The sequence below is a fragment of the Gavia stellata genome, chromosome 1 (assembly GCF_030936135.1).
Source record: "Gavia stellata isolate bGavSte3 chromosome 1, bGavSte3.hap2, whole genome shotgun sequence".
NCBI lineage: Eukaryota > Metazoa > Chordata > Aves > Gaviiformes > Gaviidae > Gavia > Gavia stellata.
Window position 1 is genome coordinate 80,728,258 of NC_082594.1, and position 24,339 is coordinate 80,752,596.

At 38.9% G+C, this 24,339-nt stretch overlaps 1 protein-coding gene across 1 annotated transcript in view; it reads left to right on the forward strand.

Moving 5' to 3' along the window:
• Positions 1-24,339, forward strand: part of TBL1X (transducin beta like 1 X-linked) — a 199,859-nt gene that overhangs the window by 14,012 nt on the left and 161,508 nt on the right. The window lies entirely within an intron of this gene.

Here is a 24,339-nt window from a genome sequence, read left to right on the forward strand (position 1 = left end):
AGACCAACAGCAACTTGGATAAACACGTGGTAATCTCTCTCTCTTGACTCCATTTTTAGGAACAAAGTAGTGCTCTTGTCATGTAGTGACCTGGATCTGAAGCCAGAGGTTGTTTGGGGTTGCTGTCAGGCAAGGTCAGACTGTTGAGTTTAACCTAAATGGAAGTAAACACTAGGGTTACCTGCACCTCATTATTTCTGTGCTTTTATGACAGACACTCAAGACTGTTTGTATACTGGCTATAGCTCATGCTGATTATGTTGTTAATAATTTGTGTCACTAGCATGTTTACTAGCCGGGTCCTTTAAGAGGCCAACATTTTTGAATATAGATATTTAAACGAGTGGCTTGGTTTTCAGAAGCTTTGGGTAGGTATATCTCCAGTTGAAATCAGAGGAATTAGTGGCTGCTTGGCGCCTGGATAAGTAATTAGTTTTAATACAGGGGTGCATCGTAACATTCTGGCAACAGAAGATCACCTCCCTTGTTTTCCCCTAAGTTAAATAAAGTAGTATTTTAAAAAGTATTTTAAAGAAAAAGATCCTACCAAGTGACTACTGCCAGTCTGTGTATAGATGGGGTTTTTTTTCCATCTTCATATGTTTCCTGAAAGGGCGAAATTTGGTCCTGATGCTCAGAAGCAGCTCCTCACATTTAAAATATGGGTAACTGTCAAGGTGGTGTATGGTTTATATTGAAGTTAAGGGGTCTTTACTGTAAATTGGTAACAAGTTTATTTCCCATATGTGTTTAGTTTTATTTAATGTAACATTTGATGTAGTGGGAAGATTTATTGTAGTGGTGGTTTGATTTAGTATTTATTACAAATATTTCCTACCTTAAAAACCATGAAAACATGTTTTGTGGTTGAAATAGTAGGAACTGGGAACCTTGTTCTTTTTTAAACAAATAAAAACACTAAAGAAACAAGAATATGAGCTATAGTGACCTAATGCAAAAAAGCCCCAAATGCTTCTCAAAATTAAACAGATTTACATATTGATTATGTGTATGAATGTGTAGAAATGAGTAGTATCGAATGATGAACTTCACTATAGAAGAATTATATGCAAATTGCACAGGCGTGGAGGTTTGTTTTGTTTTGTTTTTTCTTCTCAGTAGCTTAGAAATATCGGCAAGCTGGTTGAAGAGAGTTTAGTGGAAGATATTTCTTAAAAGAAACTTTATGTGAAGAACAAAATGTGATGAACTGTTTCTGTCCACAGAGGAGTTTAGGACCTGTAAGACAGTAGCTTAGACTTCCTTCTCATTTCTTTCTCTTTTTGTTTAGGTTGAGAATGTGGGCCTGTACAAAGCGTACTCTAGGCTGTTTAAATATAGACAATTAATTTCAAGCCACAAAAACTATGAAATGAAATTTTAGATGTACATTTAAAGTTTTGATTATCATCTTTTTTGCTAGTAACAACCGTCTTTGGCAGCGGATTGCAATATAATAAGTTTGCATTGTTGACCTAGCAAAACAGTCTGGGGTTAGTTGTTCAACACTACAGATACTACTTAATTACTTTCTTTAGAATTGTTAATTACTACTCATTATTTTTTGTTTCACAAATTTCCTAGAAATCTTAGTTATGAATCTGGCTGGTGCGGTAAAAAAGTAAAAGTGAACGGTAGGGCCCTGTCACAGGAGCATGCAGCTTGTGATGGAAAGAGGCCATTTTAGTACTTAATTTATTTCTTCAACCCCAGCCGATCAATTAGTAGTATGTGCATTTACATAGTTGTACCAGCATCTAACTTTGTATCTTTATGGGTCTCTGTTCAAATTAGGGAGAAACCCCATCTTCCCAGAATATGTGAAAGCATGGAGACAGTTTGTAGTGTATGAGCAAGCTACTGTTTCGAGAGACCTTTCATAGTTAAATACTAATAAGCTAAAGAAAAGGAGTACAATCTGGTCCTTGAAGGAGGAACACCTCACCCAACTGACAGATTTTTGTTGGTCTTTTGCAATTGCTGTTTCAAAAAGGTTTCTCTCACGATTGGTTTCACAGTTTTTGAACCTGATAGTTTCAAAGCCTATTCTAGGCTAGTCTGCTTCCTGTGAGGAGTGATGTTTATTGAGGTGTTCGTGTATGCCACATCATGCTGGTGAGAAATAAATTGTGTTTTGATCCTGCAGGTCTTGCTTCACTTACTAGATTTTATGTTCCTTTGCCGGGGGGAAGGGAGCGAGAAAGAAGCAAACAACAGTGCTGATACAGCACAGTTTTATTGGAGAGAGAGGTACGCATGCCAGATTTCCCCCAGGTTTGATCTTCTCAGGCGTTCTTATCAGTGGTAGGTCTGGTTGAGGCTGGTAGCAAAACAGTAGCTTGAAGAGGCTGTGATCTCTTTCTCTTGGAAGGTAAGCATTTACACAGCACCCGTTTTCAACCTTTAATTGAGAAGTGGCCTTTCTGAAAGAGGAAATTGGTTCTGCAAGTGTTCATAAATTGCTACAAATTATAATGTTGATGAATCTTTAAAAAACCAAACAAGTGAAAGTAAACCAAAGCAAAAAAAAAAAACCACCGCTCAACATCCCTCACCAAACCAAAATTAAGCAGATGACAGACTTGTTAACTGAGCACTGAGGGTTGTCTTAGGACGTAGGTGCTTACATTTTGAATTGATTCTCAATTGTCAACTTGATGTGTGTGGGAGGTGAAGTGAACTTTTCATGAAAAACATTCTTATAAGAACAGTTGCTATTCATGGTTCTTCTGGTACACTTGCGTGTATGTTTGGGGAGAAGGGAAATGACATATTAGTGTTTTCAAGTCTTCTACATCAAAGAATTGCCTCACTTTTTTTAAGCAACACATCTTTAGATCATATCCAGTTGTTTGGCTGCTGGAAAGATATACGTAATTTTTCAGTAAATACAGTTTTCTTATTTTACAAAACTATAATTTTGTCATTTTAATTGCAAGCATTTTGATTAAAAGGCTGATGACAAAAAGAGTATTTATGTAAAAGAGGTGATTATGCCTGATGATACAAGATCAAAATTAGGCCAAAATTTTGATGTTCTCCATCACGCTTCCTTACATAGACATGTACACCTTTATTCCAGTTGTTTCTGTAATAGTTTGCAGACCATTTCAGGTGTTGTATGATTGCCAGTACTATACAGGTTGACACTGATCTAAAAAGGAGCTGCGTTAAGAGCCAAGAACTGATCTTTTTACTAGTTACAAATATGTGTCTTTCCTCCTTCAACTTGCGTCAGTGTAGAAGTAAACTTAATGAAGCTGTTTCTCCCCTAATACCTAGCTTTCCGGTTCTTAAACTTATTAATCAAAATGCAGCTAGAAGCACTTTGGTTTTGATGTTTAAGTTGAATCTTAGAGTTTGATGTTAAAAAAAAAAAAAAAAAAAAGGAAAGGAAAAAAAAAAGGGAAAAAAAAGAGAGAGACTTTGCTTCCAAATGTGTTTATACACTTAAAGAATATTTTTGTGAAATGTGTGTCTTTATTGTAGGCTAGACATTTCCTTCATATAGGATATGGCCATAGGTATTAAATATTTATGCCTGTGCTTACTTGCACATACAGTAGTTTCACAGAAGTCAACAGCAGAACATGCATGCAGAAAGTTTAGTGTGTGTGTATGTTTAGGACTTGGCCTTAATTTCTAGTTTACAATCTCTAAGAATTTCTTGTCTGGAGTAGAAATGTTTTAAAATCCATCTTATTTCTACTTTGTAGATTTTAAATACAATACCCAGTAACTAAAAGCTTTCAGTGGGCAGTGAACATCTAGTTGCTGGGCCTTCTGGTTCGTCTTTGGTTCATGTTTTATCTTTGTTCATGTACCTCCAGTAGGTAAGACTGGCCGAAGGGATTTTTGGCTGCTCTTAAAGAAGGAGTCTGTGAGGCTTCTGTGTAAATAGGATGGCATTTAGTAATGAGAAAGTTAGCAACTGTGTTAATTGCTCCTGAGACATACCTGTGTAGAATTGTGCTTTGAAAGTTTCTTTGAAGTAATCTCCCCATCCAGCAGTCTGAATTCTATATATCCACTAGCAATGCAGACTCATTCTGTAATGAAAAGTAAAAAAATGCGTGTTCCAAACATTGTCTAGTCACGGTTAGTTCCTCCTGTTATAGTCCTTAGAGAAGTTAATGCTCCCCTTCTGAGATGAAGGAGGCCTGTCACCAAAGGAATGAAATAAATTATACTGGTATTCAAAGGATAAAATAAAAAGATGGATGTGGAGATCACAGATGAAACTGAAGTCAGATGAAGGAAACAGTTGTAAATACTCACTCTAGGTCATAATGCAGGAAAAAGGGAACTCGTGTAGTCCTCGGAGAGTGTATGGGTAGAGTTTGAGTAGTTTATAAATATTTGGGGTACTTTTTCCCTCATGCATTGAACACACGGTTTTTCGAAGGCTTTCTGTGTAGGTCAGGCACTAGGCTTCATTCACCAACCTGTTTTGAGAAACAATGTAGATGTTGTCCATATTGTTAAGATCCACTGCCTACCATATTTTCCAAAATTGCTCTGAGGTCAGTCCCTTGGGTTCTGTCTGGCAGGGGAGCGTTCCCCCGTACGGGGGTCCAGCAGGTCTGCCCTGACAGGGGCCGCCTTCACAAGGTGCTGGGCATCGCAAGCCACCTCTCAGCGTCACGGCTGGCTGCTCGCTGCTCAGCCCGTGAAGTACATACCTGTGTTGGTGCACACAAATCTCAGCTCCGACTCGGATAAAGCATCTTCTGGGGCAGTGTAACGCGTTTGATGGAGCCTCTGTGCCTCTCCCTGAAGAGCATGAGGAAGAAAACTTTGCCACAGGTGTTTGCTGTGGCAATATGCATCTGTCAGGAGATGTTTTGGGAAGCCAGGGAGGAGGTTAACAGCAACAGTATGAGGCAGCAAGGCCAAATTTGCATGGCACAGCCATATGGCTGTTGAAATAGTACTGTCAGATCGCTTCCCGTTGGTGGGTGAAGGGGGCTGGGGTGCGCCCTGTGGGATGGCAGGGGTGGAGGTGTTACGCTTTGGGGCGGGAGGGGGGGGAGCAGCCTTCTCTGCGTGGTAGGGACTGGTGGTAGGGACTGCGTGACGTGCCCTCCGCCGCTCCTGCTCACCGGCAAGGGCTGTCCCTCGGCTGTGGCTGTCGTTCGATGCAATTAGTTTTTATTGACTAAGACAACCTTAATAGGTTTCATTTACGTACCTTGCTTTTATTGCAGTTTAGCCCTCTAAATACCCAGGAGGCTCCTAAAATAACAAAGATACTATTAATTAGAAGTTAAAAGGAACGTAAGCTTTAAATACTTTATTTTCTGTTTTTCTCTTTTAATACATGTACGTATTTAAAACTACACCTTCAGTCTTGGAGTCGTACAACAGCTAAAATGTTTTGACAAGTGATATCTGAGGTTACTATAAAAAAGAAATCTATGTAATTCTCTTTTTTTTCCCATCCCTTTTTTGTTTATTTTCCATATTTGAGACACTGTTGTCACAGTCAGTTTCATTGCAGTCCTCCAAGGTCACTGTTTTTCTCATCCAGTCTGTTGGATGTTTTACCCAATAGTGAGGGTATTTTTTAAATAGTAAAAATAACATGAAATGCATTTTCAAATCCATAAAAGCAAACGTAAGAATTGGGGCTGATTTACCCTGTGAAACTATTCTACCCTCCTTGTTTGAAATTGAGCAGATTTCACACTGATGGTATCTCTTAAAATGGGGGAAAAGGGAGAGGGAAGAAATAGCGATAGCTAAATGTAAGACCTTACAGCTAAAAACCTGATGTGTAATAGAGTATTTTTCTGCCATTTGTGCAATCAGCAACAAAAGAATAAAGACAGTACATTGGACTAGAAGCTAAACTCTTCTGGTGTGAGATGAAAATTTATCTGGTTTATTGTACTTTTAAAAAGATACTGTTTGTTTTTCTGCAAATGAGTGCGTGCCAGATTATTGTTTACCCGTTACTATTCTAGTTGAAATCAGAATTGAAATTGGCAGAACATAAAGGAAATTTCAAGACAGCTAAATAGCATAATCCAGAGCTTAATTTACGGTATATTTTTGTAACTTGAAAATTACAGTAGATCGAGGAATGGGCATATTAGGGTCACTAGCACAATATGGTATTCAGTTCAAATAACTCATATTTTTATGGATTCATCCTATTTAAGCGTTGATTTTCAGTATTACTGCCTTTAAAATTAAAAATCCAATTGCCGATTAAAAATAAGAGCTGTTTAGAGTGTAATACTGGTACGGACTTCTCTGAGACTTGTTTCTTGCCCATTGGTTTGAATTTGCTATTTCTGCACAACCAATACCTAGGTAACCAGTGGTGGAAACCGAATAGCCAAAGATGAAGTCTAGAGGACAATGACCATTTCTTACACCTCATTGAGGAAGTACATACAAAGCACTGTGCTTTTCCCTCGTGAAATGGCCTGACTGGCTATGGTGGTGTGAAATGTTACGTTACTGAGGTGTTTTGCTCAGCTGACAAGTATAGCCATTTCACTGGATCTTAAGTTGGACTTCCTGAATGTAAGAGTATGAAAAGTTTGAGAGGAAAAAAGAAACTGAAATCATCAATTTGTGTGCCCTGGGCACGCTGATGGGTACGGCTAGAGTGACTTCTGCCTGATTTCAGTACTTATCAGCGGAAGCCGGAGTTTGTATGGTGAAAACTAAGTGGTAGGTCAGCCCACAAACTTTCCTTGGGCAGTACTAATGAGCCTGGGGATTCTGAGTTGGTATGAGTCACCTGTCTAAGTGTTACTGAGGTTTTCCTAAGAAACAAAATGTGTGTGGTTTGCATTCATAGAATCATAGAGTATCTTGAGTTAGAAGGGACCCATAAGGACCATCAAGTCAAACTCCCTGCTCCTTGCAGGACTACCTAAAACTAAACCGTATGAGTAAGAGCATCGTCCAGATGCTCCTTGAACTCTGACAGGCTTGATGCTGTGACCACTTCCTGGGGAGACTGTTCCAGTGACTGACTACCCTCCCAGTGAAGAACCTTTTCCTAATATTCAAATCTGTCATTGTCTCTGTCTGTCCATCCCTCCCGTAATAGAACAGGTTGGACTTGATGATCTTACAGGTCTTTTCCAACCGTTGTGATTCTGTGATTCTGTGAACACTTGGTTCTGTGAAAACATCAGCCATGTTCGACAGAGTGTTAATGTGCTCAAAGGTAGGGCATTCCTACAGGTGGTGTGAGAATTAGTGGCCAAGGAGATGAAGGGAGACCAAAGTCATGCCACTCCCTCCCAAGATGGGAAGAGCGCAGCTCATGGTTCCTTCTGTGGGGCAGCAACCAACTTAGGAGTCGAGTGTGTGCGTACTGACTGGCCAGGCAGTACATGGCATAATCGTCTGCGTTATAGCAGAGGTTTGTGAGGCTTTTCAGCAGACGTGGGATATGAAAGTGTAAAAAAGCAGATTCCTTTAGTTCTGCTGCTTATAGAACAACATATTTATTCGTTATGTGGGCTGCAGTCTGGTATGAACTTAATTCAAAGGGTGTTGCAAACACCTGTTTGCAGAAGGGGTATGAACTTACTGTTTAAAATATACTTTTGACTGTAATTGTGAAATGCAGATAAAGTTATAAATCCGTCAGCGAACTGACTATTTTAAGCCCATCTAGTCATGTTTCCAGAGATCAGGTTGTTACAAATGAGATATTTTTAGATGTTTGAAATGAGCATATACGACATGCTAGAGGTATGAAGCAGCTTTATAAATTGTAAGTTTAAAGCCTTCTCTTTACAATATGATGTTTTGAAATCTAATGGCGTACTGTATTTGTCATGTAGTGTATCATTAAAGAAATGTAACACAGTTCCAAATGTCTGCAGAATAATCCATTGCTGTGCTGAAGTGAAGAATCATCAGATAAATTTATTTTTTTCCAAGCAACCAGAAGATTTATAATGATAATTAAGACTTCTTGCATAGTTAATTTCTGTAACACTTGCAGGAGGACTTTTTGTTACTAAGCTATGTACAAAAAAATGTATAAATCCCTTTGAGATATTGGTGTGTGATGTGCAATACGTAAAGACTTCTTGGGTTTTAGACCACATTTTCACCCTAACCCACAATAGGAATGTGGATATTATTTACATTTTTGTTTTGTTTGTTTTCTATTATGGTCCAGCTGTCATTTCAAAATATAGCTTGTATATAACAAAATGCCTACCTCCATCAGTATGTACATACTTTGAAATTAATTGTGATATGGTTCTCATCCAGATTGGTTTTAAGAGGGCAAACTGCATCCTGGGGTGCATCAAACACAGCATAACCAGCCGGTCAAAAGAGGTGATTATACCACTGTATTCAGCATTGGTACGGCCTCCCCTCAAGTACTCTGTGCAGTTCTGGGCCCCACAAGAAGCGGGGGGCCTTGAAGAAGGATGTGAAGGTCCTCGAACGTGTCCAGTGGAGGGCAAGAAAGCTGGTGAAAGGGCTGGAAGACATGTCCTGTGAGGAGCGACTAAGGACATTGGGTTTGTCTAGTTTGGAGACAAGGAGGCCGAGGGGCGACCTTATTGCTCTCTACAGCTTCCTGAGGAGGGGAAGCAGAGAGGAAGGTGCTGAGCTCTTCGCCCTGGGATCCAGTGATACGATGCATAGGAATGGTTCAAAGCTGTGCCAGGGGAGGTTTAGACTGGACATTAGGAAACATTTCTTTACTGAGAGGGTGGTCAAACACTGGAACAGGCTTCCTGGAGAGCTGGTCGATGCCCCAAGCCTGTCAGTGTTTAAGAGACATTTGGACAATGCCCTTAATAACATGCTTTAACTTTTGGTCAGCCCTGAAGTGGTCAGGCAGTTGGACTAGATGGTCACTGTAGGTCCCTTCTAACTGAAATAGTCTGTTCTGTTCTGTTCTGTTCTGTTCTATTCTATTCTATTCTATTCTATTCTATTCTATTCTTTAGTATTCTTTAGCTGTGGAACTCCTGTTAATTTTGTTACTAGACCTGTAGAGCTTAGTATCTCATAGATCAGGCTGAACATATAACCACGCAAAACACAGAAAAAGAAAAAAAAATACCCAAGCATTCCTTTAGAGTGGGACTTGATAGCAAGCCTGCTTTGAGTGTGAGGATGTGACAGTTCAGGCATTTTGGAACATCCATTCTTGGCAGTCCAGTCGATACTGTTTTGCAGGCATAAGAAGCTTTATGCTCCAGTAATGATGACAGTGTAAAAACCAATGTGATAGCCTGGTATCACCTGTGTAGACGGGACTATTCTGCTAGAGGTGCTGCCGTGTTTGATTTTTTTTTTTTTTTTAAAATTCAGTTGTAATCTGTTTAAAGCTTGGTCCATTTACCTGTCCCTTTGCTGTAAGTCAGCAAGTATCAAGTGGTTTGAACTGCATTATATTGGGTTATAAAACACTTCTCTAGTAATGAGGTGCTTATTTTTAGCACTGATTACGGAAAATGTAGTAGACATAAATATATAACTTTACGCAGATTGAGGAAAATGACATTGTGAAATGACAATATAGTGGACAATTGAGCAACTGTTTCTGTTCCATTTCGAGTATAATAAGCAGTGCATGCTGAAAGCATGCCAATCTTCCTGCAAAAAATTTGCCAAAATTTTATTCTGGAGACAAGAGATTATATTGGTAACTGGAAGAGAGCTCAAGAGAAAAATTGGTTATCCAGGATTAAGCTCACCATCTCTGATAATGATCTTTTCTGGACTGACACATCCAGGGTGTGACCAGTGCTTGCTTTTGTTTTCTCATCATGCTCAGATTGAATTACCTGTATTTAGAATGAAATCCCTTTAAACTGAAAAATCATTTGCATTACTCTGCACCCTTTTTGAAATGCTATACCCACAGAAAGTTATTTCCCTCTTGCTAGGTATAAGAGTGAAGAAATGGTGCTTTAAGTGACCGCACTGTGAGGTTTGATGGGATGTGATCCATGGATGGAATGGTTAAAACTTGAAAGCCTCCCTTCACCTGCTTTTGCTCTCTTTCCATTTCTCTCAGGAATTATTAACAGGTGCTGAAGGCACAAGTGCTGCATGGCCCTGAACTCTCAATGCACAAAGAAAAGATGAAACTTTTTTTTTTTTTTAAAAAAGGAAACCGCTGGAGTTGGAATTCATTGTGACTGAGGACTAATCTGACAATACTTACTAAATTTTAAGTGAGAGTGAAATGTAACTGTTAACAATTGCATCGACTGTTGGTTTTTCAATCTGTTTTTCATGTCCTGCCACAGGGAGGACACTAGCAGAATGAGGAGGGATCAAGAAACTATTTTGATCAAACGTTAAGCACTGTTGAGAGAGGTATGGCTGGGGGTGCTGCGCTCAGAAAGAGATACACTTTTCTAAAATAAGTAAGATTATTTTCCCCTCCTTTTTTTCTTCACATCAGTGCTCATCCCATCCTCCACATCATGTTTGTTAGGCTGAAGATTTTGAAAAGATAACATTTGCTTTCTCTCCATATCAAGATCTCAACCCATCTGCGTTGACATTTTAGCTTTAGGAGGGAGAATGCATTATGTAAAGTTTCCATTAGCCTGCAAAATATTAAATTAAGTGTTGAAAACATGAGTTGTTTTTGGTGAGTGAAGCAGAACAAGCCACTGAGATGATTTGTACCCATCAAAATTAGATAAAGTTGTTTTTTTTTTAAAGTTATAGAACTTAGCCTACCACTCACTTTCCTTCCCTTCTCTTTACCTTTGTTCAAAAAATGAAATACACTGAACAAAGGCCACGTTCTTAATAACACAAGTGGAAGCATAACTGTAATTTGTAGTTTGGAATACTGTGAGTAGCATATGTGGCCGTACATTCTTTTGGCAAGATGTTATTATTCGCATTCGCCTTGAACGTATAATTATGTATCATTGCTTAATGAGGAGAGAACTTTGTCAAACATTTCTCTGTAGTGTTAAGCTTTCAAACTGCATATTGTAATAGAATGTTTTGGAAGGTATCAGAAGACTCAGGTGCTGCATTTTTTTTCCTGATGGGAGATAACATTGCTTACAGCATTAATTGTGGTCTAAAATAGGTAAAAGTGTAATATGCAATAGTGTATTTGTGCATAAGTAGTACAGGAATATAAATGAAATCTGTCTTGACATGTACTCATGATAACATTTTTCCAGCTTGTTTACAAAATGAAGGAATATCTGTCTCTGGTAGAAAATTCTATGTTTAAAGCAGTCTCCCACTATCCTTTGAAGTGTTAAATCCGCATAGGTTTCATTTTTTTGGCACAAGAGTAGTGGATGTTTAAGAAGCCAACAACATTAGCTTGCACAGGAGCATTCCTGTCTTATTTTTGTTTCTAGTCTGTTTCCTGTGTTGGGGGAAGGGGGATGAGAGCACAGCTGCTCCCAAAGTTCAAGATGAAGCTGCTTCTTTAGTGTGTTTTAAGCCTTGGTCACAGTTTCTTACTGGAAGTCTTTAAATGAGCTTTAGTCTGATCTTCAATTGCTCTTTTATAGGCATGAAATCTCCCTCTTTTTCCCCACCCTCCATCCCAGTCCCCAGCAACTAAACCCACTCATTAATAAAACAAAACTCCTGATTATCTGCAAAATAAATATCCAAGAGAACCCACAGAAGCAGAGCATTTTGACGTACATGTTTCTGAGACCAAGTAGATAATTCGTTCATCTTCAGCTTGACAGAGTGATTGATCAATATTTGTTCTGAGATTTTTTTTTTTTCCCCGCATTTTTAAAATGTTGATGCTTGCCAGAACAAAAGATTGGCTACTTTGGAGACCAAAGCTGATCCATTTGAACTTTTATTTCTCAGATAAGCTGAAGATCACAGAGAAGGGGAGATAAATTTTCTGGCTGGTTATTTATGGTACCTGTGCTTATTCAGATGGAAAAGTAACAGTCTATTCCTCTCTTGCATTTCCTTATACATATTTTAAACAAAGTATTCCATCTGAATTTTGGCATACATGTTCCCCCATCAGAAACACTGCTAGTTTTTCATAGTTTTACAAACAAATTAAAGCACCTCCTTCTTCTGTTTGTCCAGTTAACATTTTTATTGGCCTGTGTTGCAGTTACGTGTATAAAAGGAATAAACCAACCCTGCAATGGGAAGAATATTGGTGTTGCAGTTATTTTCTTTCATGCACTGGTAGAACTTCCTGTTGAGGTACCTTTGGTTATATAGACTAAAATGTTTGGGTGAGAAGGAAAAGCACATATTGTTGGTTGTATTTGATTTTCCTACTTGAGAGCAGCTTGATGGTTGGTATAGGGAAGGGTATGTTTTGCTTAAAATGTAGAATAATGGGAAGTAAAAATGTTGTTGCCTCCCAGAGGCATGTAGTCCATGACAACGGGTACATAGATGGAAGTCCAGTTTTCAGCATGGATGTTTTAAAATCTGAAGGTAGTTTAATCCAAAAATTGCTGACAAAGGAGTTAATGTTGGACTTTCACTGTTGATTTACATAAGTCTTGGCATACCGGGAAGATTGTAGAAACCTGGATGAGCACCAGCATTGTAGACCAGGTAACTGAGGTAGTTATAAGCCCTGATACTGATCCAGGTAAAATGGTGGAATAACTGGTGTAGGACTTGGTTAATAAAGGACAGAGGAGAATCACAGGATATCGCTAATGCTTGTCAGCATGAGTTTGTTAAAAATAGGTCTTGTTACACTACTGCACTTGCCATGTTTTCAATGTGCTTATACATTGGGCTGTTGACAAAGAAGTACTGTGAAAATACACATTTAGACTTCTGTAAGGTCACTCCCTTGGTGCTATTTGGCATTTTCATGAAGAAACAAGAATGATGCATGGTGAGAAGGACACGCAGTAGCTGAATCAGACCTAAAGGAAGATGATTACAGTTAGTTTGAGGTCCTTGATTATCTGTGTGTACCAGTGGGTGCTAGTCCTCCACATTTGAACTTTTTTTAATCTGTGCCTTTGTAAAAATAATCACTTACAAAGTTTATAGATGATTCAAAGATTGAGAAAATAGTAATGAATGGAGCAAATCGCTGAGTGACTGTGCTTGTCAAACTGGGCAAAACAAGATCGTTGCTTTAATATAGCAAAGGTAACGTTGTGTAGCAAGAGGCAAAGACATAGGACGACTTCTTAGGGCAATAGTCTCTATCATGCGTAAAATATCTGCGGCTGAAGGGCTGACATGATCTCTGGGTGCATAAGCTAGAAAGTTTGGGAATGGGAAGGGAGGTGATAATCTCTCTGGCACTGAGGGGACTAAGGCTGGATTGTTTTCTCTAGTTTTAGTGTCCATAAGTAAAGAAGAAAATAGATGAAGGCTCAAAGAAGAGTCACAAGAATGATTAAAGGGTGGAAACAAGCCTTAAGTAGAAAGGTTCTTTGAGTTTAAGATATTGAGCTTAACAAAAAGCTGAAAGGTGCTCTCTTTGAGCCTTCGTAATGTGTAAATCTCTGAACTTCTGGTGTTTAATTCTAACTGGGAGAATAATGGGCCCCCTCTATTCTGATGCCAGTTTGTCAGGTCTTGACAGTTTTAAAAGCGTCACAAATTTTATATATAATAAAGGCTTAAGAATGTTCAGCAAAGTAGTTAAATACAATTACCAGATTTTGTAGATGGAGAAACAGGGATAAAGTCACATGCTTTAGTTCTGCCTCGGGATTTTTTTATGGAGTACATTTGCAGAAATCTCAGGGTAGGGGTATTTTCTAATTGTGTTGTCCATTGAAATGGTTCTGTGAACTCTCCAAATTCTGGATAATTAAGTTATTTTTTATAAAGAGAATTTGTATTTGTTATATGAGCTCTGATCTTGAGGAATTGTGTTAGTACCTGCGATCCTAAAACTGAAATTCAGTGGAAACTAAGATGAAAGGGAAAGCTAGGGGGTTTGATAATTATCTGATAACTGCAAAAAGTGAACAGTAGCATGCATAATGAAAAATATATTAAAAAATCCAGTGACGCACATACATACCCATATATGGGTTGCTTGGAAAAATCAAACAGGTGAGACTGGTATGGACTACAGCAGATTACAGAGAAAGATTGGGAAGTCAAGGAATGAGTGATAGAGTGAAACATTGGAAATATACTCAAGGAGGAACAAGTAGTTCTGCTCTTAACTTTTAAAAATGCATCCTCTTATTTATAATGGAATTGGTATATCACCCAGTGTATGTGTGTGTGTATATATATATAAAAATATGTATGTTATTTCAGTAGAAATGAAAATAATTTTTTTTTCTGTATTAAGAAGTGCCATATGCTGATGTTGGAGAAAAGTTTTATTGCTGTTTCTTACCATTAAAATATATATTAAAGAAGCAGTAATACAACTTCTTGAATTATTATTGTAGATTTTGCATAAATGTTCATTATGTACTCTCTTTTCCTATATAAGTAGCAGGAGGCAAATAATGAACTAAATAATTAATGCAGTACACGATACAGTGTTTTCAAGCAAAGTGCTTATGGTTACATAAAGCAGGAAAAATATAAGTGAAACCCAAAAATGTGAAAAAAGAAAAAAGTATGACTGGAACCAAGGGAACAAGGTATGGAAGTAAAATCTGAAAGTTCACATGTAAGCAATTTTCCGATTAGTACACATATATTTATCTAAATAGAGTTTGACTAATCCTACTCAATTTGAATTTTCTCAAGGATATCTGAGTCCTTGCTATCCTATGTCAAATGAATTATTTTTCAGGTATAAACTTGTCAGCAGATGTTCTAAGGATCCAGTCTGCTTCCACCCTCATGATAGGATGGGGTGTGGTGCTTCAAAACTTGGCTACTCTGTATCTGGGAAGAGTGAATCAACTTTAATTAGGTCAGTCTTTTAATGTCAAAACCCTCAAGCCTTCCACTGTCCCAATAGATGCATGACAAGAAATTAAACCCACTAATCCCAGTGCTGTGTGCTTATATGTGAACTCTTGGAACTTCAGTATTGCGAGAGCTGTAAAACCAGAATTGTTCATGATACCAACAAAGAAATAACACCAGGTCCTGCCTTCAGCCTCTTCTAAACTCTTAACAACCGAGCAAAAAACTTCCAAGCAAATTGCGAATGGTAATAGTCTTTCAAATTATAAGAATATTGAGATCACATGTTTATAAAATGTGGTCAGCAGATGATCCAATTCAGTGCTGAAGTGTGTGGGTTTCAGCCCTGCATCCTGACATAGAAGTTGTGGCTGATTAAACCTAAACTAACAGCTACCGTGTCAGAATTATGTCATTGCTCAGAGCCTTTCTAACCTGTTCCAGGTGAAACAAGGCTCCCTTTTTCTTCTCTAGCTGTTGTTACTTTAAAAAACAAACCCAAAATATGAACTGTACAGTAATGTTGTTGTCTCATGTGATCAACAGGGAAAATTTTCTCACTCATGCTCATGTATAGATGGTGGATGGTTGGGTGTGTAGAAGTTCTTTAGGACTTGACTGAATTTTGCTCTAAATGTTGTGTGTGTTGTGCGCTTGTCACAACAGTCAATGTTCATTAGTATTACAGGTTATAGAGGTGGAATGTGTAAATACATTTATGGCTGTGGTTGCACAAGTCTGTTATAAAATGCCATATTCAGTTGCGTAATACTTCTGAGTTAATATGGTGCCTTTTTTTCCCTCTACTCGGGAGTATTTTTTACACCTGAACAATATAAGCAAAAACCCACAGATTTTTAAATTGAGTGATACCAGGGAGGTTCCATAGAGTCTGTATCATTATTTGAAGTGAAGGGGGGGGGGGGGGGGGCGGGAATCCAGAAAGGATTCTGGTTTTTTCTCCCCCTTTTTTATGTTCTTAGACCACAGCAGAGTTTCGGGTGTAAATAATTCATTTGATGTTGTGTGCATTTTAAAACAAAACTTCTCACATGCAGATATATTTTCATGTTGACAGTTATGCTTCTATCCTAATTCTGTACAGCACTAACCTGTCTCTTTCAGTCTGCATCCTTCTGTGAGATGTGTGCCTGGGGGAAGGGAGGGTGCGTTCTCAACTCTCCTGTGATTTATAGCAGTATATAAAGAAAATGGCAGGACCCAATGATACTGCACCTTGAATACTATCTTCAGTTTTGGGCCCCTCACTACAAGAAGGACATTGAGGTGCTGGAGCACGTCCAGAGAAGGGTGACGAAGCTGGTGAGTGGTCTGGAGCACAAGTCTTATGAGGAGCGGCTGAGGGAACTGGGGTTGTTCAGTCTGGAGAAGAGGAGGCTGAGGGGAGACCTCATCGCTCTCTACAATTACCTGAAAGGGGGTTGCAGAGAGGTGGGTGTTGGTCTCTTCTCCCAAGTGACGAGTGACAGGACAAGAGGAAATGGCCTCAAGTTGCACCAGGGGAGGTTTAGGCTGGATATTAGGAAAAATTTCTTTACTGAGAGAGTGGTGAAACACTGGAACAGGCTGCCCAGGGAAGTGGTGGAGTCATCATCACTGGAGGTGTTCAAGGAATGTGTGGACGTGGCTCTGTGGGACATGGTTTAATGGGCATGGTGGTGTTGGGTTGATGGTTGGACTTGATGATCTTACAGGTTCTTTCCAACCTTAGTGATTCTGTGATATATAATTGTTGTCGTCTTTCCTCTTGGTATACTTTCTCTTCCATTTTTCCTCTTGGTGTTTTCTGGGTCAAAATTTAGGTGTTACTCTAATTTTGCCCCTGTCAGCTGGCCATCCTCATAGATGAAATGAAACCCATTTTTAACCACGTTATTTTCTTGAAGATCTCTATCCTAAATTCCAAGGTGCTTGGAGATTAAATCATGATTTATTATACAGAATGCTACCTAGTGACTTCCTTCCCATCCTTACTTTTTTGGAGGAGCAGGGATGGGGCCAGGGACAGTAATACCCTCCCCCCAGCCTTTATTTTAAAATGCAAGTGTTTTTTTGAACCAAATTAATTCAGACACAGACCATGGGGAATGCTAACATTTTATTTTGTTTTTTTCTTTTATTATTATGAATTGAAATGTAAAGCTGGTATTTTAAAATTCAGCACTAAAAATGAGACAACCAAAATGCTTCATTTTTATTCAGGTTATCGGTGTAAATTATCATGTTGATTACTTTGCTTGGACCATTTCTACAATATTAAGCGTGTGTGATATTAAGTTAATGTAAATTATTAAAAATACAATATGTTTTTAATATATATATTTCAACTTAATTTGCATCATACCTGTTTGTAATTATTTTTGCATTTCTTTCATGAAATTTCTGCAGAATATGTTCTAAAAAAACATTTATTTTCCTATCTATGGATGGAAAATATTCTTCTGTCAAAATTTCTAACCAGATGTACTTACAATAGTTTTACCAGCCAAATGATTTTTTATTTTATGGGTGTTGAATAACTACTTTGCATTTATACCAGAAATAATAATAAAAAAAATATTCCTTGCAGCAAAAGGTGCCACACATCATCCATCTTTATACCTTTTCCGAAACCCTATCTGCTTCCATTCTAGACTGAGGTACCATGGAGCCTCTTGGTATGTTTATGAGTGCTATAGATAAGTGTTTACAAGGAAATAAAGGTGTCCTGTGATTTCCATATGTCCCGCATGTTAAAATGCATTACAGAGAAAAATATATTGTTTTGTATTATATGCTTAGCTTTCAGACAGCTGTGAATGTTATTGCTGTAGGCAGCACTTTAAAAAAAAATCTGACTTCTAATTTTGTTTGTCTAGTCTCATGCACACTATTATCTGTGCCTAGTGGATTGAACAGTGAACCATATTAATCCTGGAAGTGGCTTTAGGCCATTCATCCTTGCTGGTTGTATAGGTACAGTTCAGTTATCAGGAATCACTAGGAAAGTTATTCCTGCTTGTTCACAGATTTGTCAGCTCCTTCTAGCAGGTGGTCCCGTTAAAGCACAGAGAGCTAATATAACAAGAGAACTTACTAAAAAATAACATAGTGTGGCAATGGCAAAGCATCATAAACTTCTGCTTGCTACAGTTTTGTCTGTCTCCTCAGTCTAAAATGAAGTCTCTCAAATGTTTCCATACTCCAGAATACATCCGTGATGTACAACTGAATATGAAGTCACATCATGTCATGTACTGACTGCTTCCTTATAAAGTCATTTGACTTAATATCATTAAATTCTATATGATCATAGCAATGTGTAAAATTTCTGCAGTTATTACATGCAAAGCTCATTTTTAAATTTGAAAGTATTTTTAAGTATTTTTAAGTGTTATGTAACACAGGCCATCAGAGCCTGGCTGTAACAGAAGCCTAAAGCTTCCTGTACTGTAGATCCATTCATCCGAAAACGGAGAATAACATGTCGTACATTCATCCCTGCATAGTAATAGTGATAAAGGCTGAACTGAAGGACTGTGCTTTCAGCATGGTGGCACTCTCTCTGAGTGCTGAAGAGAAGTGTCACTGGCAGAACAGGTTTAGGTGCTCGTGAAGACTTGAGCTTTCCAGTCTTTCGATTTACCTGTAAAAAGGCTACTGTATGTGGTCATGTGCAGCTATCTGGGAGATCCTTCTGCTATCTTTTTGCAGTCTTTTCACAAATGCGTTTTTGAATGAAGATGTCCTACCACACCAAAAAAGAAGTATGCTTATATGAAGTTGTTTTCAATCTATGAACACCGAAATGAGCTGAGCAAAATGCTAAGCCCACTAAAACGTTGTGCATGAAGATCAGTCTTACCCTTTTGGCGAATTATCCAGTGTTGCTTCTTTGCAGAAGCCAGCAGTATTGCCATGATACAAGATGCTCCAGGCTTCATGTGAATTTCAGCCATCCCTACAGATGGAGCAAGAAGGGTGAAGGTGCCTCTCTGATTTAGCTGTTGCGTCCCATTTGTTCACTGACCAGAGGGAGAGCAGCCTGGTCTAAGCTACTTGGGAAAATGGAGTTCTTACTCTTTTCTCTCTTATGAAAACTAAGTTTCTTCTTTTCTGCTCCATTCTCCTTTCCCCATCCGATCCTTACCTCCTCATGTCTGATTGCAGGCAATAAACAAGCCTTGGACCTGTGTTATGCCTCACCTCCATCTTCCAAATCTAGAAAGGAGGAGAAGTTGACTTTATTTCATCTGTCCTTGATGTGGAAAAAAAAGGGGCTTGGGTAAACTTTACCATAGCAGGAGGAACAGAAATGGTTTGAGAGACAAGAGACCTATGTGGGTGCAGTTAGCTGCTGATCCAAGCTACAGGCAAATGTAAGGCTGGCAAAACAGATACCTAGTGAGAAATTTCAGGAACAACAGGGAGCTCTGCAGCACTGCTGCGTAGCCAGAGAGTACAGCTGCAGCAGGAAGCAAGGTTACTGCACTCTGTAAAATGGCAGCCCTGTAATTGCTGTGTGCATTATAGATGCGCAGGAAGAGTTCAAAAATCAAAGAGGGTTAGAAGAAAACTGAAGTGTATTCTTACAAAGAAGAGGTTAATTTTTAAGTCAAATCTTTCTGATTTTTTAATAGAGTTAACACTACAAGGGAAAGACCTGGGCACGTGCTTAATGGTAAGCACGTCTTTTAGTGTTTTAATAAACCTGATTTTTTTACATGTGGTTGGTTTGTTCACTGCTGACGAGAATTGCGTTTCACTTTGGTTAAGATAGAGACGATACCTGATCTGCTTAGGTGGCATCATGCTGTTACGATCTGCTCCTTCTACCTTTAGAATGATCAGTCAGTTACTTTTTTGATTCAGATAGGTACGCTTCACAGTTACAGTGGGGTTTTCAGCTCTGGACAAATAAAGATAGAAACAGGTATGACTAAAAAAAAAACTGGAAAAAACACCCAATAATATTTGTGCCTTGATCATTGAATGTCCGGTTATCTTTTGTGATTTTTCTTCTTTTGAAGAAGAAGAAAAGTCTTTCAGAAGCAGGTTACTCAGAACTTCTGCTGAAAATGTTATACAATTTTTCTGAAATTAGAACACTATAACAGTGCTACCTAAAATTTCTAGGCAGTTGGATCTGTGTTAACTGTTTTAGCCAAATACATTTAAATTCATACAAGCTGCTGAAATGTATAAAATCTGTCAGTCTAATAGAAACCCCTTGTTTATCTTATCTATTGGACCAAAACTAAGATCATTTGATAAAACAAACCTCTTGTTTCTACTCCAACCTGATCTTACAAAATTCTGAGGCCTCCCAGTGTCTCCCAGTTAGTACTTCATTATGAAAGATAAATAAAATACCATTTTGCGAGAGACCGCATATGAGAAACTCAACGGAAACAGGAAATATTTAGGGACTTAATGATTACAATGGAAACCTGTATAGTGATGGAAAGGATTTTCACAGCAGTGACAATGCAGCAGCCGTAATATCTTAATACGTGTCAAGATGATGTTCGCAATTAAGCCACTAAAAAAAAAAGTTTGTATGAGAACTCAGTTTTGCAACTGCTAGTGCTGTGCTCTGATCTTAACAGTTACGCAAATACACGTGTGAAAGACAAACCCAAAAATCACCACAGATGTTTTTTTTCCCCCCAAGTAAAATCAGCAAGACTTAGACTTAATCAGTCCTGCTTATGAACACTCTACCTCTGCTGTCCATGGCCCTATCCCTGTGGATTTGTAATGCATGCTGTTGTATTGCGTGAGGTAGCAGTGTGTGGAGAGGTGTGTTGTCAGAAACCAGGCTGGTGCAACACGTGCTGTAACTTTCACACAGGCTGTGAGGTGGCCATTGGGAAACTCGCATGCGGGTCTGTGGAACAGCAGGAACCACGTCGGTGACCTCTGTAGTTAGAGGCTTCGTTAGAAAATGCTGCAGTGTGTTTTGTAAATCCTATTTAAACCTCTATAGAAGTAAGTCTACAAAGTTTTATGCCACAATGTTACCACGGCTAAATGCTAAATAACTATCTTTAAAAAAAAAAAACCCACAAAAAACCATAAAACATCATTGCCACTGTGAAGACTGGGGATCTGGAACCCCACACTAGCTTCAGCTTCTTTCTATAGCTAAAACTTTTAACAATCTCTACTGAATCTGGAGCTGCGTTTCACTAGGGAGGCAGTGTTGAGCTTCCCAGCTCCAGTAAAATTGGAGGCAATGTACCTTCATCCTGTCTCTAGAAAAGATATGGATCTTGTTTTAATTAAAAAAACGCAGGATGATTCACATAAATTACTTTCCTACATCCTTGGGGGACCATTTACCGATGCTAAGCTCTAGTTACGCACCACTTATGTCACCCTTTTAACTGTTTTCCTTTTTTTTTTTTTTTTTTTGATAATTTAGTAACAAGATATCTCGATGGAAATAGGACAAAAAAATTCTCACTGAAAACAGGAATGAAGACACTTCCCAAATATTGCAGTGGTCTCAACTATTGTTAAAACTACAAAGGGTTTTTTTTAACACTCTCCTTCAATAGGAAGTGCTTTGTGAGACTAGGCAGTGTCTCTCAACTGGTAATGCAGTTTTGTTTCAGAGCTCTACTCACTCTATAAGGTTTTCCTCATGCCTTTAATACAACAGGTTTGCAGGTGTGGAGGAATAGATGGACAGTATAATTTTTTTTGCTTGCTCCACTAATATTTAATGTGTTTCACTTCCATAGTTAAGAAATTTTCATCCAGAAAAAAAATACCCTGTCAAATTCCCGGAAGATGAAATAGAAATAAGCCCAATTGCAATTCCCTGCTTTGAAATGAATCCAAGAAAGTTTCTGATACAAGTCACTAATAATAGATGTTTTAGAAGAATTTTGGGATAATACTTTTATCGAACAATGATAAAAAGTCCCAGAGGAGACCTCCCATAGCAGAAGCTGCCTGACCAAACTTGGCAATTAATTGATCTACACCTAATGTAAAGAATTAATTAGATTTTGATATATTGTCAAGGGATATCAAATCATTGATCACAGATGTGCAAGTGACTTTTCAAAATTAAATTAGTAGCCCCTCTTTTTTTTCAGAGATAAAGTTCAGAGTATTATTTAGTCACTTGTACTGTTTTATTTCAATTAGAAGGTTAATTAGAGCATTTTCTTCTATCCAGATAATATAGTCAGCTTCCTTCCTTTGTAGGTGTTGCATCATCTAAAAATTTAGTTGCTTGTCCCTCGTAAATTTGTTCCAACATACTTTGTGTACATGGCGAGGCTATTTTTGCTGTTGCAGAGAAGTGTGAAATGTCTCCAGAGAGATCCATGAAAAGCTCACCTACTGCAGAAGCCGCCGTCTAGGACCAAGCAATGGGAAGCACTGAACCACAGGAGGTTAGGTCTCTGCTCTTGGATGGAAGGTGCACTAGCCTCCCCAGCCCTATCAGTGCATGTTTAGGCATGCCTTGTAAGTACGGGCGGAATTTATAGACTGAAGAGGAAGACATGCTTGAAATTAAGTAGTTGGAGTTTGGGTAATCCGGATTGCTTTCCTGAGGTTGAGCGTTGGGTAGCTGTAATCCATTCTAATCCTGTTTACATGCCACTGTGTGTCTTGTTCTCCTGTGCATTTAAGGAGAGGAGGAAACCTAACCCCAACTAACCTAGGACTGGAATAGTGAATGGAGGAAACATAGATAGTGATCACTCTGCCTTCCTCCCTCCAGCCTTGCCCTTTTTTGTGCATCAGTCGAGGCTGGTAGGCTTCGAGGTGCTAGCAGACTTTAGAAACATGACTGATTGCTCTAAAAGGCTGCAAAATTGTTTGTGAGTGCCTCCCTCCTTTAGTTGGGACTGTGAGGGTATTGCCAACCTTTCCGGGTCAGAAGGGGTATAACTGGAGTCTGTTCTGCAGTTGCTAATTCCCAGTTAGCCTTACAGTCCTTAGCAGTTTGGCTTGGCTATAGGAGAGGGACGAGAGGTGTAGTGTCCTTGGTTTGTGATTTCATGTTACCTGCTGTCACTCTAGGCTGGTATCAAAAGGGATGTCCTTGTAGGTATCTTCTCGATGACTTTAATACACAAGCCCTGGTGGTCACGCGAGAGTCCGATTAGAAGCGTTGTTACAATAGAAAGTTACTCGGGGGGTGTATGGGAGGGAGCAGCTTTCTGTTAGGCTGATTGATCTGCCTTGCATTTCTCCTCTCCCTCCGTGCTCCCCTGCGCTGCAGCCACGGGGTCACGGGCTCTGAGGCAAGTGAGGAAGAACCGAGCATCCAGGAGAGCAGCTTGGACTGTCTCAGTGGTGGCAATCTCCAGTTAACTGAATTAGATGCAGAGTGAAAATTTCTTGCTTTTCAGTTCTTAAACCCCACAGCTGCATCTTTTCTCTATTTGCTCCGTATTTTCTGTTGTATTTGAGTTGGTCAGTTAACTGAGCTGAAGTAGCCTTGAGGTACACAGAACAGTTTGGATTTTAAAACATTTGTTCAACTTCAGCTTTGGGATTTTGTAATAGTTCAGGTTTGGGCTGCTAGCTGGAACCATACTCTCCAGTGTATTTCCCAATGTTCTAACCTGAGTGACTCATTTTAGGTTAGGCAGCCTTCCTCTTGCACTCCTCAGCCTTCCTCTCCATCCTTTCCCTGGGAATTGTAGGGTGGTGGCGTGGGTGTCTGTCCACAGCTCTCCAGGTGAATTCGCTGGTAGCAACTCGGCTCCCTTGGTGGATCCCTTTCTCCTGCGGAAAGCCACAAGGGGGAACGATGGAAAGGCCCAGTCACTCATCCCCCTGAGCTCCCAAGGCAAAAGACTGGGCTATGTGTCTAATACCTCTCACTAATAATGATGCTTCAGATCTATTATTTATTTTTCTAGGATCTTTTAAGTAAAGGCTACTGTGAGTACTCGGTATACTGTGTTAGCCTGAATTTTGTCTAATATGGAAGGTCTGTATTTTTGCTGAATGTGCTGTGAATACTTACACTTTGTTTATTCCTTCTGCCTTTTTAGTGTGTTAGGGAGAGTGGGAAGACGCAAGCTCATACTTCTAGATAATGTTTTTGAGCAGCTTTTATTTCTTTTTCTTGTTCTGTGAAGTATGTATCTGAGAGAATGGAAGGTACTTTATTTTTCCTGTGAGCTATTTTAAATGATTAGCCAGTGGTGTTTCCTGTACACACACACACAAATGCACACATATACATGTATGTGCAGACACATGTACGTGCATGCACACACACACGTATATAAGCACCCTAGACCAAACTCTTTAAGAAACTGGTTTTCTTCTGTATTCTCGTCCTGCTTTGCTTTCTAGAATGTAGTAGCTTCAAAGGTTTTAACCCAATTGTATCCATTTTCTGCATTCTCATCAAATACAACATTTGATCTTAACATCTAAGTGTTAAGGTATCAGCCTGCCCCATTTCCTCTTCACAGAAGCATTCTTCACACCTACAGCATTCTTCTATTTTTCATACCAGAA